Below are 15329 nucleotides of genomic sequence, written 5' to 3'. Positions count from 1 at the left end.
TCTGCCACATGCAGCTGTGACACACAGGAACATTTTGGTTAAAATGAAACAAAGAAAGATTTTGGAGGCTAGCACTGTCTTGCTGATAAGTCTGAAATTTAGGTTTACTCTTAGGGAATGAGTAGCTTTGCCTACTTTTTGTAGTAACGTAATATCCATCCTAAACTTTTTACCTGTCCTCTCTCCCCTGTAGTGACAACTATGCAGGGTCCATCTTGTTCCTTTCATTCTAGGCTCACATTAGAGTAAGCCCCATTGCAACACATCATTTTTTATCCCTTCCCTTCCTTTCCTTGAGGTTAGTTCTCTGTTCATACGAGCTATTCCAGTTCTAGGTAAAGTGTAGCACCCAGTTGTTCATGATGAAGATCAGGATGTCAAATTCTTTTTCGGCAGAGTCAGTGTTCCCACATGTAAAGAGTCTTATTTATTTTGAGACAGCACAAGATCAGAGCTGTAAATTAACCAAAGCTGGCATTTAGTGTGACCTTTACCTATACATTCAAATGCATTGAACAAAAGCAACTGAGACTCTAGTTCATGCTAACCTTGGTTAGCAAAGAAAAGAAAGCTGAAACTTGGAGATTGCAACGTGAGAGATTCTAGAAAATACTCTATGAAGCATTGTTTCATGACAGGAATGACTCAACAGCTGCTTTTCTAACCTTAATGTGATATTGTCAGTGAATAAATCTATACAGAGAGAACACTCAAGAATATTTGTTCACTGTGGTTCTAATATTGGATTTGTTTTCCTGTAAGACCTAATATTAGGAGTAACTTAGTTTCTCTTCTCTAGGATCTGCTCCATTAGCCACTTTTAAAAGAGATCACTTCTGCTCTAAGTTTTCTGCCTGCAATAATTTAAAATGCTAAATCATTTAAACATAGTAAAATTGTAAAAGCATTCCCAGCGAAGTCCCAAAGAAAGTTACTGGTGCATTAAAAAGTGTATGCTTCTTATGAGCATGATGGACATCTCCTTAACTCAACATATACACTTCTTTTTCATCTTTCAGGATTCAAACATGTCAGGAAATCGGTGCACATAGAATTGTGAAAGTCCATGCTCCAATATTAATATTTCCTCCAGTAGTGACTTTGATGTCAGAGGAGCTATTACTCTGAATTCTTTGTTTGAAAAGAAAAATCAAATGTAAGGTACAAATCTATTGAGGTATTTCCACCTCTCATAGTTTTATCTGTAGCATTACAGATTTAATTAACCAAGAAGTATTTTTTAGAAAACTTTGTTAAGAGTAAAGGGTACATATTAGATTATTTTTAACAGTAATGTCTTTAGTATGATATCAATCTATTGAAGTATCCTCCATAACAGTAATTTTATTAATCATCTTTCAGAAATACTTTCATAGTTTTCTCTACATGAAAAACTAAGATGGAAGATACCACTTATATGACTGAAATGCTGATGCCACTTCCTCACCATGCTGCCTCCCAGATTTGCCTCTAAACTGCTCCTCAGAGTATTATTCCAGGGTATCCACTGGCATAGCTGTTCTTGTGTTCCAGGCTGGAGTTTGTCCAACATTACGGCTTCTCTAATGGTGTTCTGTTTTATTAACCCAACTGTTCTCTCTGTCCTCGTGTCCCCTCTGTTCTCTCTGTCCTCCTGCCTGCAGCAGAGAATCACACAGATGTCATGGGGTGAAAGGGTTGAATGTCAGTCATATATCTCTAATATAGCAAGTAGACTGTGTGCAGAGGGGGCAAGCAGGAAGAAAGGGAGTAGAGGTGAGAAGTGAAATGACACTAGAAGACTGTGTACAGCTGCACTGGCACTCACCATCAAAATTGGTAGGTCAGAGCCCACCATACAGTAGCCATAATCTGTTTCTCTAGCTGGGAAAGAGCACAGGTCTGAAGCAAGTAAAAAGCTCATACATGTAAGTCAGTGTTGTGGTTTAGCCCCAGCCAGCAACTCAGCACCACGCAGCCGCTCGCTCACTCCCCCTACCCCAATGGGATGGGGGAGAGAATCGGAGGAGTAAGAGTGAGAAACAATCCTGGGATGAGATAAGAACAGTTTAATAGTTGAAATAAAATAAAATAGTAATGATAATAATAACAATATAATAATGATAATAATAATAACAATATACAAAGCAAGTGATGCACAATGCAATTGCTCACCACCTGCTGACCAATACCCAGACAGTTCCTGAGCAGTGATCGCTGCTCCCTGGCCAACCCCCCCCCCCCAGTTTATATACTGAGCATGGTGTCATATGGTATGGAATAGCCCTTTGGGCAGTTTGGATCCACTGTCCCGGCTGTGCCCCCTCCCAGTTTCTTGTGTACCTGGCAGAGCATGGGAAGCTGAGAAGTCCTTGACTAGCATAAGCAGTACTTAGCAACAACTAAACCATCAGTGTGTTATCAACATTCTTCTCCTACTAAATTCAAACCACAACACTATGCCAGCTACTAGGAAGAAAATTAACTCTATCCCAGCCGAAACCAGGACAGTCTCTCTGCCTACATGTGAACATAATGCATTAAGGTGTAAACTTCATGCTAGAGTTGCTCCTCCAGCTTCTTATGGTATCACATTGTGCAAAATACATACATTTATCTAGGTAAAAGCAGCATAGTTCATGTTGTCAGTGGCAGTTTCTTGCAGTTAACTGCTCTTAGGCTAAAAAGTTGATTTAAAGTCAGTGGGAAAGAAGCAGCTGAGGACTATAAACTATGTTAAGGGTTGTATGAACAGGCTTTAAGATATACATATCCATTTTCTGAGTCATCTTTGTGAATGGAAAGACATTTCTTCATTCTAAGAATGATGTTCATCATTTCCTTGAGAAAGATAACATTAGTACATAGTATTTAGCGTGACTCATACAGAGTATTCAGGTAGTCATTTCACTGGGTTCTATTTTCCTATGATCAGCACATAGTACAGAGCATCATTTATTGTCATTAGTATTGAGTTTTGTCATCAGTAACAATCCACAACATACAATTTGCTCTACTTGAGACTAGAACATTCATGAATATGACTTACAGTAGTCCTCTGTGTGGATGGCTCTATCAGGTATAAAACTTCTTATCAGTAATAAATTGGACAGAGCAAAATGAATTAAAGAAAACTGACATTTCAGCTAGTTTTCTGCTCTCTGGACAAAAACCTGCCCAGCACTCTCACTGTTCACTGGAAGAAAGCAAATGTTTTCAAAAAGAATCACCTTTCAGACTAAGGCCAACAAAAGAAGAATACACATCTTGTGTGAGAGGACATGCAGGGTCAGTTTTGGACATACAGAGCAGATGCTGCACCATCTCTACAGAAGAGTCCTTAGATTTAAAGTCATACTATTAAAATGGTTGAATGTGAATTCAAGCTGAATGAACTCAGCACACATAAGTTCAGTGTGACAAAGATATTCAGTTAAGTTACTGTGCTTCATATTAATCTTAATCATGTATAATTTTAGGGGTAGGTATGACCAAAAAAATCAAGGTTTAAAGCTATCACTGTAGATGCATCCATTTTGCTCACAGAGCTCCTCTAACGTAATTTGGGCTACTGCTGGGCCATGTGCTAACCCCAAATATGGGAGATCTAAGATAAATGTAAAGCAAACTACGTCCTTACAATCCCTGTTGTGCATCAGAACAAATATAACTGAAAATATAGACTCATATTTCAATAGCAGGTGCACTCTAACATCTGGAGGGCACAACAGAATGCACACGACCCAGGGTCACTCTATCTGGGAAGATTCATAAGTATGCTATACATATTTCTTTTTTCTACATGCATCTTCTCTCCAAGGCTGTAGGACTTGCAGCAGCAGCCTTTCCATGTACTCAGCTTTTCCATAGTCATGGCTACATGTGCTGAAGCCATTAGATAAACCTAATGCTATAGTATTTTTATATGTACGTAGGGAAGATTTGGATGCAGTTTGGCTTAGAAAGAAGAGCAGCAACTGTGGACTTAGGAGGCTGAATCTTATTCTTAACCTTGGCAGGCTGTTTAGCCTTCAGCAAGTCAGTTAACCTTTCTGTGCCTCAGTTGCACTATAAGTAAAACTGAAGTAGTAGCCTAATTTCTTTATAAATGCTGTCGAGTTCAAGGAACCAAATATACTATAGCAAGGATAAATATTCACAAGCAGATATGTCCTGGCCATTGGAATGAAGTGCACTCTCCTCAACATGTGTTCTTGTGATCTTGTCTCAGGCTTGTGGAGTGCAGCCCATTGGCACAGAAACTGGATCAGTTCTGCTTTTCTGCCTATGATGCAGGATCATTGGAGAGAGAACCATAAAAACACTCCAGGAACCTGTGATTTTACAAGCCCAAATAATTATCACATATCTAGAGTATGGAGTCTTACTGAAACTACAGTCACTGCATGCTATTTACTTTCATGCCGAATGGAAGAGTCAATAGAATACAATTTATAGCCCTGTTTATGTGTCTTTCTTTTTGTAACACCAATTTCCCCAAGTTCTTTTTTGCTTAATGCCTAGAAGAAATATTTCATCCTTGTATAAACATCCACAATGAAATTGGTTGGTTTAGATATCCACAATGAAACCAATGTTTGCAATGTGTGCAAACCAACACACTCTAAAAAGGAATCTCATGCTTTTTCTCATATGTACTATTTAATGACGAAAGATGGCAAATGTGATTATACATAGACACAAACACACACATATATCTGTGACTGTGGCCTTGTTAGTATTAGCAAGTGCCATGGCACAGCAGAAATGGATCTATAAAGTAAACCAGTTGATTCTGTGGGCCTGATTTCAGTCTATATGTGTCCTGGGTGGGGGTTACTCCAGACTAACTCTTGTGCTGTCAACCGAATTAGTTGTTGGGGCACATTAGGAGGGCTCCTAGAGTAAATTTCTAGTTTCAGGTTGCTCCACTGCATGAACCAAAGCATGATAACTGGAGAGGATCAGGTGATTTACTTTGGAAGTGCATGTCTAATCTGAAGTAAAATGCTAACATAGCTGCACTCTGAATCATCACAACTCTTACTGCTCCTAAAAGAACATCTGAAGGCTGAGCTGAACAAGATTTGTTTTGATCTACACTCTCTAGAGGAAACCTAAATGTCATATGCCATCATCCTTTGAGTTACGAAATTATGCCCTTAGCTCTTAATAAGAAAATAGGTTTCCAGATATCAGAAAGGTAAGTGCTGCTGAGTTCTAGCATAGAGTAAGCAAATCTTACTCAGTGGAGTTCCAAGTATGCAGTTGGCTTCCTCTGTTATCTCCAGTTTGGACTCTGGAACATGGCTTTGGATACAGCATATAGGATCCTTTCTGAATCAGTTTTGACTTTTTTTCCCTCCTGGCAGAAGTAGTCTGCTTACTCTTGTTTTCTTACATTTTAAGTCTGCCAGGAAAACAACAATCTGAGTCCTCCTTAACTTTGTCACTTCTTCCATCACAGAAGGATTTAAACAACTTTAGCTGAAGAAGAAACATTCTGTGAACCAAAAACCTCCTTATCCTCATGCAACAACTTTTATATCTAAGAAAATAACAAGTTCCAGCAACTTTCTAAGCTCTTTTATTGTTTAGACCTTCCTATATCAATTGTCCTCCCAGGGTACTCTGTGCCAGTGGCATGTGTATACCTTCCTTTTGTACCTGGCAACACTGAGAATTTCTCTGTGAGGAGGGGAAGTGTTCTTCCTTTCACCTGGAATCAGACTTAACTTCTTTACACTCCCCTCAGTGTGGACTATGCCAATTCCATCACACAGCCATCAGCAAGAAAATATATACTGACCTGTGACATTTTTCTCACTTTCCTTAATGAAAAGCTCCATGGATTTTACAAGAAAATTTGATCAAGTGTTTTATTGAGACAGTTTGTGATAAGAATTACTCAAAAAATGTTTTCTTTCTAGAGAACTCCATTCAGCAGTGATGAATCTTTTTCTGTGTTTCATGAGATATTTCTATAAACAATTACTGGTTTCACCCAAGATTATGTCTTTAATATTTACCAAAAGTGTGACAAGTAACAGTTTTCTGAGACATGTCACACTTAAAGAACAATATCCTCTATTTCAAGGGAGGAGTACTTTATTTAACATGTCACCTGGGTCACAACAACCCCATGCAACATTACAGGCTTGGGGAAGAGTGGCTGGGAAGCTGCCTGGCTGAAAAGGACCTGGGGGTGCTGGCTGACAGCTGGCTGAACATGAGCCAGCAGCGTGCCCAGGTGGCCAAGAAGGCCAACAGCATCCTGGCTTGTATCAGGAATAGTGTGGCCAGCAGGAGCAGGGAAGTGATTGTCCCCCCATACTCAGCACTGGTGAGGCCACAGCTCGAATACCGTGTCCAGTTTTGGGCCCCTCACTACAAGAAAGACCTTGAGGTGCTGGAGTGTCCAGAGAAGTGCAACAAAACTGGTGAAGGGTCTGGAGCACAGGTCTTACAAGGAGCAGCTGAGGGAACTGGGGTTGTTCAGCCTGGGGAAAAGGAAGCTCAGGGGAGACCTTATCGCTCTCTACAACTACCTGAAAGGAGGTTGTAGTGAGGTGGGAGTTGGTCTCTTCTCCCATGTAACAAGTGATAGAACAAGAGGAAATGGCCTCAGGTTGCGCCAGGGGAGATTTAGATTGGATATTAGGAAAAAGTTTCTTAATGGAAAGGGTAGTCAAGCATTGGAACAGGCTGCCCCGGGAAGTGGTTCAGTCCCCATCCCTGGAGGTATTTAAAGGACAAGTAGATGTGGTGCTTAGGGACATGGTTTGGTGGTGGACTTGGCAGTGTTAACGGTTGGACTTGATGATCTTAAAGGTCTTTTCCAATCTAAACAGTTCTATGATTCTATGAAATATTTCAACAATACTCCTATATTTTCAAACCAAATTATCATTATCACAATCATTTGCAAAACACAGCATTTTCTGTTGTCATGTTCATTTCACACTGGTGAGCCATCACTGTGAAAGTTTTAAAAGAAGCCATCAGATTAAATATAATCCAAATGTGAGTTTTCTAAACACAAGCTTTAATAAATGGGAAAATCAGTATAAATGCTTCTTTAATGTGTTTTAAAATGTCAGTGGGAACAAATGAATATTTTATTATTTGAAAGATGAACTCTTCAGCATTCAGCTGGGATTATGTAACTTTAAATTGCATCTGAACACAACTCTTCCACCACTGTCTAAGCAGTAGAAATAGCCTAGCTTGGGAATAAAAATGACAGACCCTGAATCTCAGAAGCACCATATTGCCTGTCACAAGGAAACCACAATCAAAATGGGTTCAGGAGCTGCAAATGAAGTGGCTTTATAAACAATAAAGTACTCTGGAGAAAGCTCCAGGGTATGGTAAATGTGTCTGAAGAACTAGAGGAGTATGTCTAGAGTAATAAGCCTGCAGCACTTAATAAAAGAAAGTATGTAAGAAAGTATGAAATTCAGACAGAAAGACACAACTCCTAAGTAATATAACATCCCAGAGAAACTGAAGATAGCAGTTCAGGAAAGGACAGAGAATGCTAATGTATATGGCAAGATTCCTCCAGAAACTGGAGTGAATGAAGGTGTAAGGGTTGGTAATTTGGGTAATCTGGTAAATTTTGCAAAGTGAGGGTGATCCTCAGGCTGAACAAATCAAATATGGTAACCTTGACTACACTGAGAACAGCAGTATAAAAAGCTAGCCACTAATGCACCAGGGACTAACAAAAAGGGTTATTGCAGCTAGGACAAGCAAAGCAGACCTTGTAAAATGAATGCCCTACTATAGGATAAATCCTTGCAGAACCCCAAAACCAAATGCATTTGATGAAGAATTAGGATATGGCCCCAGACATTAATTATAAGCAAGATCAGCCTGCCAAAAGGTACCATAAAATCAACAAGCAGTAGCACCTTTGACTGGAGGGAAACAAAGATCACTCATGAAGAAACACTGTGATGGCTGGGACAAAGATTAAAGAAGTAGATAAAAGAGAAGATGGGTGAAACTGTATGCTGCATATGACATGTGAAACCCCAAATGAAAAAAAATCCAACCGTTTCTCAGCCTGGAAAAGCTGAAGCCTTATAACAGAAACTCAAAGTCTTTTGTGTTGGAGTAGGGCTGAAAATAAGTTCTTTCATATTGAAAAGACAGTCCCATATGTATAAACAAGGGAAGAAGAATAAAAGCAGATTTCCCATTTACATCTTTGGACAACTTTTGGGTGCATGAAGACTGGAAATAGGCTTTCATAACTGTTCTGGAAAACTGGAAATTAGTAAAATATCCTAGGAAGGAGCTTCCCTGCAGGAAGAAAAACTTTAAAAGAAATGTGAGGGAAAAGCCATGGAGACTGTTTCAGAAGTCTATATTGAAGATGTGCACTGTGGTAGACCTCAGACTCCCTGTCCCTTGACTGCATAGATAAAGAAGTTAACGAGTGCTGCAGCCTCTTTCTAATGCACAGCCCCTGATTCTATTCCCATGTAAACCAAGACATGAAAGAAAAGGATGTATAGTCAAGACACACCCTGATGTGGAATTAGGACAGAGCTAGAGCTCACATCTGTATTTGTGAGGCCAAAGACATTCCCAGACCATTAATCTACACATAGATAGAAAGACTAACAATCAGCCAAACCTTCTGTACATTCAGAAAGCAGCAAGTTTGATCAGTGGGGAAAGCCTAGCACCATTTTTTAGTTCCAGTATTACTCACAGCTACATCTGCATCTATTTTTCTCTAGATTCTGTCATATTGAAGAGAATATGTCACTTTGTCCAGAGCGTAGGCTTTTGGGAGTACAACTCTTGATTATTTCTGCTACAGCATTTACAATTAACAGATGGCCAAAAGTGTTAAGTTTTTTTCAGAATTTCAGACAAAAGGTACTCCTTTGATTGAGTAAAAAATTGTGAAGGGAGGTAATTAGGTCAGCGTCCCTTATAAGGTAACTAACTGTATGTGTGTCTGTTCCAGACTACTGAGATATCAGATAGCCCAGGTGGTGGTGCTAACCCCAGAACTTCTATCAGTATCACTGCATCCTTCTGGCACTGCACTCAAACTAATTAGCTGGGTGATGAGAGATAGGTCTTTTTCAGTTTGCCATGTGGTCTATAATACGTTATAGCTTAAGCTAAATGTCTCCACTCTGCTTGCTTCTGGGACGTGTCTCTGTTAGCCTGCTGGGAGTTTGCTTAGGGGCCTTTGCATGCTGTGTCCTGTGGGGAGCAGTCAGGCCCTGAGCAGACAACCCCAGATGATTGGGTAGGGCCTTGGAATGGGAAAAGGCCTCTAAGTGGGAGTGCAAGAAGAGCACAAGGCTGCCTGTGCCTTCAATTGGAGGCACAGTTCCATTTAATGACATTTCTAAGGGGAAGAAGTAGATATCTTAGTAGATATCTAGTATTAGATATTATCTATATTAGGACAGGCAGATATCTACTTAGAAGTAGACATCTGCCTGTAGTTCTCAGCATAGCTGGCTACTAGTCTCCTAACTCACGGACAAGCATATGATCCTGGTAAAAAAGCCACCAGGTCAGTGCTGTTGCTATGCTTTGAGAACTGTCTGCATCTGTATCTTCCCCTTGTCAGTGACGTAACAGACAAGCAGCAGCATTTCATGCTACTACATGAAATTTCACCGGAGATCACAAACCCTAAATTGTCTTTAGCTGCCACTCCCATAATTTCTGCCTGGTATCACCTCTGAGTGCCAGAGCTGCGTTGCTCTATCCTGACATAGTTTGATTTTCTTTTCAAGGTAACCTTTGTTCTGAACTTTCTTGTTTTGTAATACTTGGATTGAGGATTAATTTCAAGATCTTTGCAGTGTATTTTGTCCTAAATTCCTGCTGGGTGCACTTACCTGCACTGTCATTTAGGGTTTTGAAATTACAGAGCCCTACAGTGGTGTGGTTGTACATGATCCTTTGTTCACAGACACATGGCAGAAGTCACCACCTACACACTATGGCAAAGAACAAAATGAAATACCCAAGCTCTATGCTTACAGTATGTCTAGGTTAATTCCAAAACAGCTCCTTTATCATGCATAAGCACTTACAGAAACAATATGGATGAGATCAGTGTAAATTCAAGTAATAGAAGGAGGGGGGTTTGCAGCCAGAGCAGCCAGATTTATCTTTGAAGGTGGTCAAGCCTTGGAGCTGGCTCTGCTTTGACTGGGGGATTGGACCAGATGAGGTCCCTTCCAACTAAAATTTTTCTGTGATTCTATGATTCCAAGAGATTCCAAGAGATTGTAGCAACCAGTCTAGTAAGGCAAGGAGGAGATAAGGGAGTGAGGAAATAAGAATGGCAAATGGAGGAAATGAAAGAAAAGGTTATCCTCTTTAAGACAATATGGAGGCTTGATTTATTTCGAATTCTATCTACCAAATGGATTGCTGTACTTCAGGCAAAATTAATGGAACCAAGTGCTACAGTTTTCATTCCCATGAAATACCAAGGAATGTGAAGGTGTTTACCTAAGGGAAATAGTTAAGCTAAATGCAGTTGATATAATACCAAGGGAACCAGGATTCGATAGAACGAAATCACAGTACAAAATAATATTCTATGCCATAAGAATTTTGGCAAAAACCTGTCCTGCATGAAGCAGGAGAAAAAAAAAAGAAAAAAAGATTTAAATTCCAGCTGTGCCCCAAATGTCAGATCCAGAGTATGGCCAAAGACCAGAGATCCTGACCCATTGTCAAATAAAAGCAGCTATTAAAATGGCTCACAGAAGAAAAACACTCAGTTTGATTTCTTCTACTCTTGAGTCTCAAAATTCATGAAATCAATCTGAATAAGGTTTGCAAAGGTATTTGACTTTTAGGCATCTGGCTGCTTTAGCTCCTGATTGGAAACCCTGGCTCTAAGCAATGCGTTCAAGTCTCATCCCACTAGTTGGTCCTGCCAAGAACAGAGGTAAATGTAATTTACACCCCAAATGACAAAAAGCTGCTTCTCTCCTTAGGAGAGGGGGATCGGTTTTCCCCCTTAGGATGATCCTTGTTAGGAGGAGGGATGTATTTTCTAATCCACATTCTGTCTCTCACCCACATCCCTGTTCTGAAGAATTTATTATATAAAGTGAAACAGTGCAAGTAAGACATTCCAGAAGACTGACACCCAGGGTGTACGGCAGCGTGCTGTCAAGGTCACCCTCATGGACCATGGGAGAAAGAATTAACATTAAAGTTGCTAATCAAGCAGAGTGAGGACTGAAATCAGGTCTGTCAACACCAACTTGGGTGCCTTAATTGCCAGATTACTGGATCTTCAGACTATTCCAAAATAAGATCACAGCTCAGAACTACTTCTGAGTCCTTATGTTGGAGTAAGGACTATTGCATTTAGACTGATATTCTTAGGTTGGGGCTCTTTTGTCTCTGCCCAGATAGAAGTATATATCCATTTATTTAGCGCTTAAACAGTGAGCCTGACACATTCAGGGTGCAGTAGACCACCTCTACATATTCTTCATAGGCAAGCAAGGCATTTTCTCTAACTCAAACATGCATGGAGTTTGCTGGTTTTGTTGTACATTTGCAAACCATTGCTATAGTACATGCACGTTAGATCTGAATCTTCTGGGAAGTGCTGTAACTACTGTGTGTTTGTTACGGTGTTCAGGATTTCTGAACATCCTTCTGTCTGCTTAGGACTGAATGGTGGGACAACCAGTAACCCTTGACAAATGTCCAATATCCTTAAATTCTGCCCAGTCAAAATATCTGTAGAAACTTCTGGGAAAAAAAAAGGCTGTTGTCCTCAGGAACCTGAAGACCTGATAACTCAGAGTCAAGTCCTGTTCGAGATTGCAGCAATATTGTAGCAATATTACAGCTGTAATTAAAACTTAAAGCATAGACTATAAATCCAAGTGTCTTAATAAGAAGTAATTTCATAGCAGCAAGTGTTACAACAGTGCTTTTGGTGGAGTTTAAGTTTACTGTGTCACCAAGAATATAATCTAATATGGGTAATGTTAAGGTGAAGATTAAGCAGTTCTCTAGTATGTGGCTCAACTGACTGTAACTTATCTGAACAAAGCATTTTTCAGTGTTAGAATTCATATAGTTTAGTGCTTGATGAGAAATTAATCCTAACAGAGGTGTCTCAGCATCAGTAGCACCTTGCAACCGTGCATGATAAATTTAGATTACATTGCTCAATGGCTGTAAATCTGCTTCGTGGGTGTTACTGAAGATAATGACTGCCAAACTGAGCCAATATTGTCTTTTCTCAATGTTATCCTAAGTATGGCCAGTAGCAGACACTTAAGGAAATAGAGTGTAAGAAACAAAGGCATGGTGTTGCTCTCCTTGATATTCAACTTCTGTCTTCTAGTGCTACTTACATGTCATAAATAAATTATCAGGAAACTGCATATGACATTGTGGTGATGGTTTTAAATCAGTTTCAAATATAATATTAGAATCACAGTAGCATCTTAAACCATATATGGTCCCTGGTCTGTACAACTGACAGCTTAAAGTAAAATTCAGACAAAAGAATATGTCACAGATCAATTAATTGCAAATACTAATCTTACACTCAGTGTTCATGGGCCCTCACTATCGTTTTTTGCTATTGCTGACTTGTGGCTCTATATAAATAAGTTCATTACAGGACGTTCCACAGTTTCTGAATGTGATCTCTCTCCTACTGCTACCACTATTTTTCTAATTTTTAATTTCTAATCACGTTCCAGGTCATATCACTCAATGACTCACATGAGATTCTAGAGTCAGTCTTAGGCAGGTGGAAATAAAGTAAAAAATCTCAGAATGGATACTGGGACCGTGCCTAAGAACCAGAAGATGAGCACATACCAGACTGATCCTTTCTCCTTTGTGCCGCTCTATCTGCTGCAGTATCATTTAGGGATAGTTCCCAGGCTCTGGCCAGAGATACTGGCAGAGTAACCATTTCATAATAGCAATCGAAATCACTTCAACGTAACATTTGCTTCATCTTGATGTAGTTTCCTAAGGTAGGATTTGCATTTTTCCATACTTTAATGTGTGTTACAACCTGGTGTCTTCAGCAGGGACCTTGTTCTCATTCATCTATTGAAGCTGTAATTTGCCATGAGTCTGAGGCTGTTCTTATGGGCTATTTGTGTTATGCCAGCCTGAAAACCTTGATGAAGAATAACAAAACTTTGCTTAGTAGCATAACTACCTCACATAAGTGCTGACAGTGCAGCTGTGAGATAAGACATGTATTTTTCCTCATCCCATTCAAGGATTCACACTCAAAATAAAGGAAAGTTTCCATGATTCTTCATTGTCATGCCTGGTGACTTTTCTAAATACCTTTCTCCACTTCCACTATCTAAAAAGTCAATGGCATATCACAAATCCATTCAAGATTCAAGTGTCATGTCACCAATTCCATTTGCTGTTGATGGCCAGACTTCAGCTCTTCCTCATCTGTCTACACATCCTCATGTTTGAAATCCTTTCCCTTGCCCTACTTTCTGTTGCCATTCCTCCTTTGCTGATGCCCTTTCTTTTATTACTTTTCTTTTTTTGCTCTTTATCTACTTGCTTCTGCCATGTCAACAGCTATCTTTCCAAGTTTAGAGAAATTTCAGAGAGGTGCGACCAGGAGCCTTAAGAAAATGACACTCCTTGTGAATCTGTGTCAAGAGAAAGCCACATGCTTCTTGGGTAGCAGGATTATCCCAGGTAGTATCAGAGGGTTGCTAACCTCACAACAACTGCTGGGTTTGAGGGACTGTTGCCTCAATAAATTTGAATGAACAAAGGCAGTGTTCTTGAAGACCAAGAATGATAATTACACTTTGGGGCCACACAACAGATGCAGCAATGACAGAGAACTTGAAGGCATCCTCAGGTGGGAATGCCCTACCAAGCTGGCTGCTCATCTGGGCTTCTGCACCCTCAGTCCCATGGTCACTACACAGGAAAATGTGGAAGAGTGTGTACCTTCCAGCATTGCTCTGGGTATCCAACTCCTAATTCCACAGAAAACTGTGCAAGGGATGTGTCTTAACTTTCTCCCCACCACAACCAGCATCAGCAGCTCCTTGTATCAGCACACCTGATTAAAACCAAAATAACTGTAATACTTTTTGAATGTGTCTCTAGGGTGGAAAGCATGTGGCTTCTGGTGGAATAACAGCAATTAGCTCAGAGCTGTGGAGAAGTAATATACATTGCTGACCTGATCACAAGACCATAGTTTTCTGTGCTATCCCAGCAGCACAGAGTTTGCACAGGCAGTGTCGTTGTATGAGCAAACTGATGGCCAGCACATATACCTTGTCTGCACTCCAAGGCCTCACCCAGTAACTATCCCTGGGGTCAACTGAATAACCAGGAGTTTTTTGACCCACTCTTCATTCAGCATACGCTACAAAAAATAATGGATCCCAATTCTCTGCTCTCTTTCTCCTCCTTTGCAGATGCCTCTTACCATTCTGCTTTGCCCTGCTACAGGCATCCACAGGAGACTTCACCAGAGACACAGTCTCTTAGGTCACCATGCTGGCAATGGCATCGCGGTAACTTATCACTAGTAGGCAGATCATCATCTTCAGAACTTGACTTCACCCATCGCTCTCATAAGATAGTCAAGGCAGAAATAGCTCTGTCCCAGTTCTTCCAATACTGAAACCTGTTCTTGAGAACCCGGGCTCTGTGGGGACAGAGACCATAGGCAACAGAACAGTGCCCTGTATTTGACAGGCTTGCTGTTCTCACCTCTGCATATTCCTTTGATGAAGAGGGGCCTCAGCACTGATTACTTCAGTCTTCTGATCTGCCCCTGTCATGCCAAGTTGCAATGAATATAATGCAACATTATCAAAGGATAAAAGATCAAATAAACATAAACAAACTGTGAACTTTTGAAACAGTGATTACATGACTGAGGAAGAGACACTTTTATTTCACAGCTGAAAGCATGAAATGGCTTATTTTGAATAGAGTAAACATGGGAAAGACATTCATTATTTTGAACCTACAAAATCAGAAACACAAGCTAAAAATAAATTGCTTTGGAAAAACACCATCGAGCCAGGATGTTCTGCTAATATTAAAGGATACTATTAAATTGCTTAACAGAAGAACAGCAAAAATTATGAAGTAATCATTGTAAGCAATAAGACAAGAACTTGTATAGTTCATATAATTATACAGATAGAGAAATGACTGTTCTTGTTTATGTTAGCTAGATGTTGATTGTGTGTAATCAGTCCTTGAGGACAAATTATGGAGCTTATGCAAGAAAAGGGTAAAACAGAAATAGAAGGGAGAACTGACCACAAATTCAAAGGTATCAAATCTCAGGTATG

This window comes from Pelecanus crispus, chromosome 6, assembly GCF_030463565.1.
Source record: "Pelecanus crispus isolate bPelCri1 chromosome 6, bPelCri1.pri, whole genome shotgun sequence".
In the NCBI taxonomy this organism is placed as follows: domain Eukaryota; kingdom Metazoa; phylum Chordata; class Aves; order Pelecaniformes; family Pelecanidae; genus Pelecanus; species Pelecanus crispus.
This window is presented reverse-complemented; position numbering follows the sequence as displayed.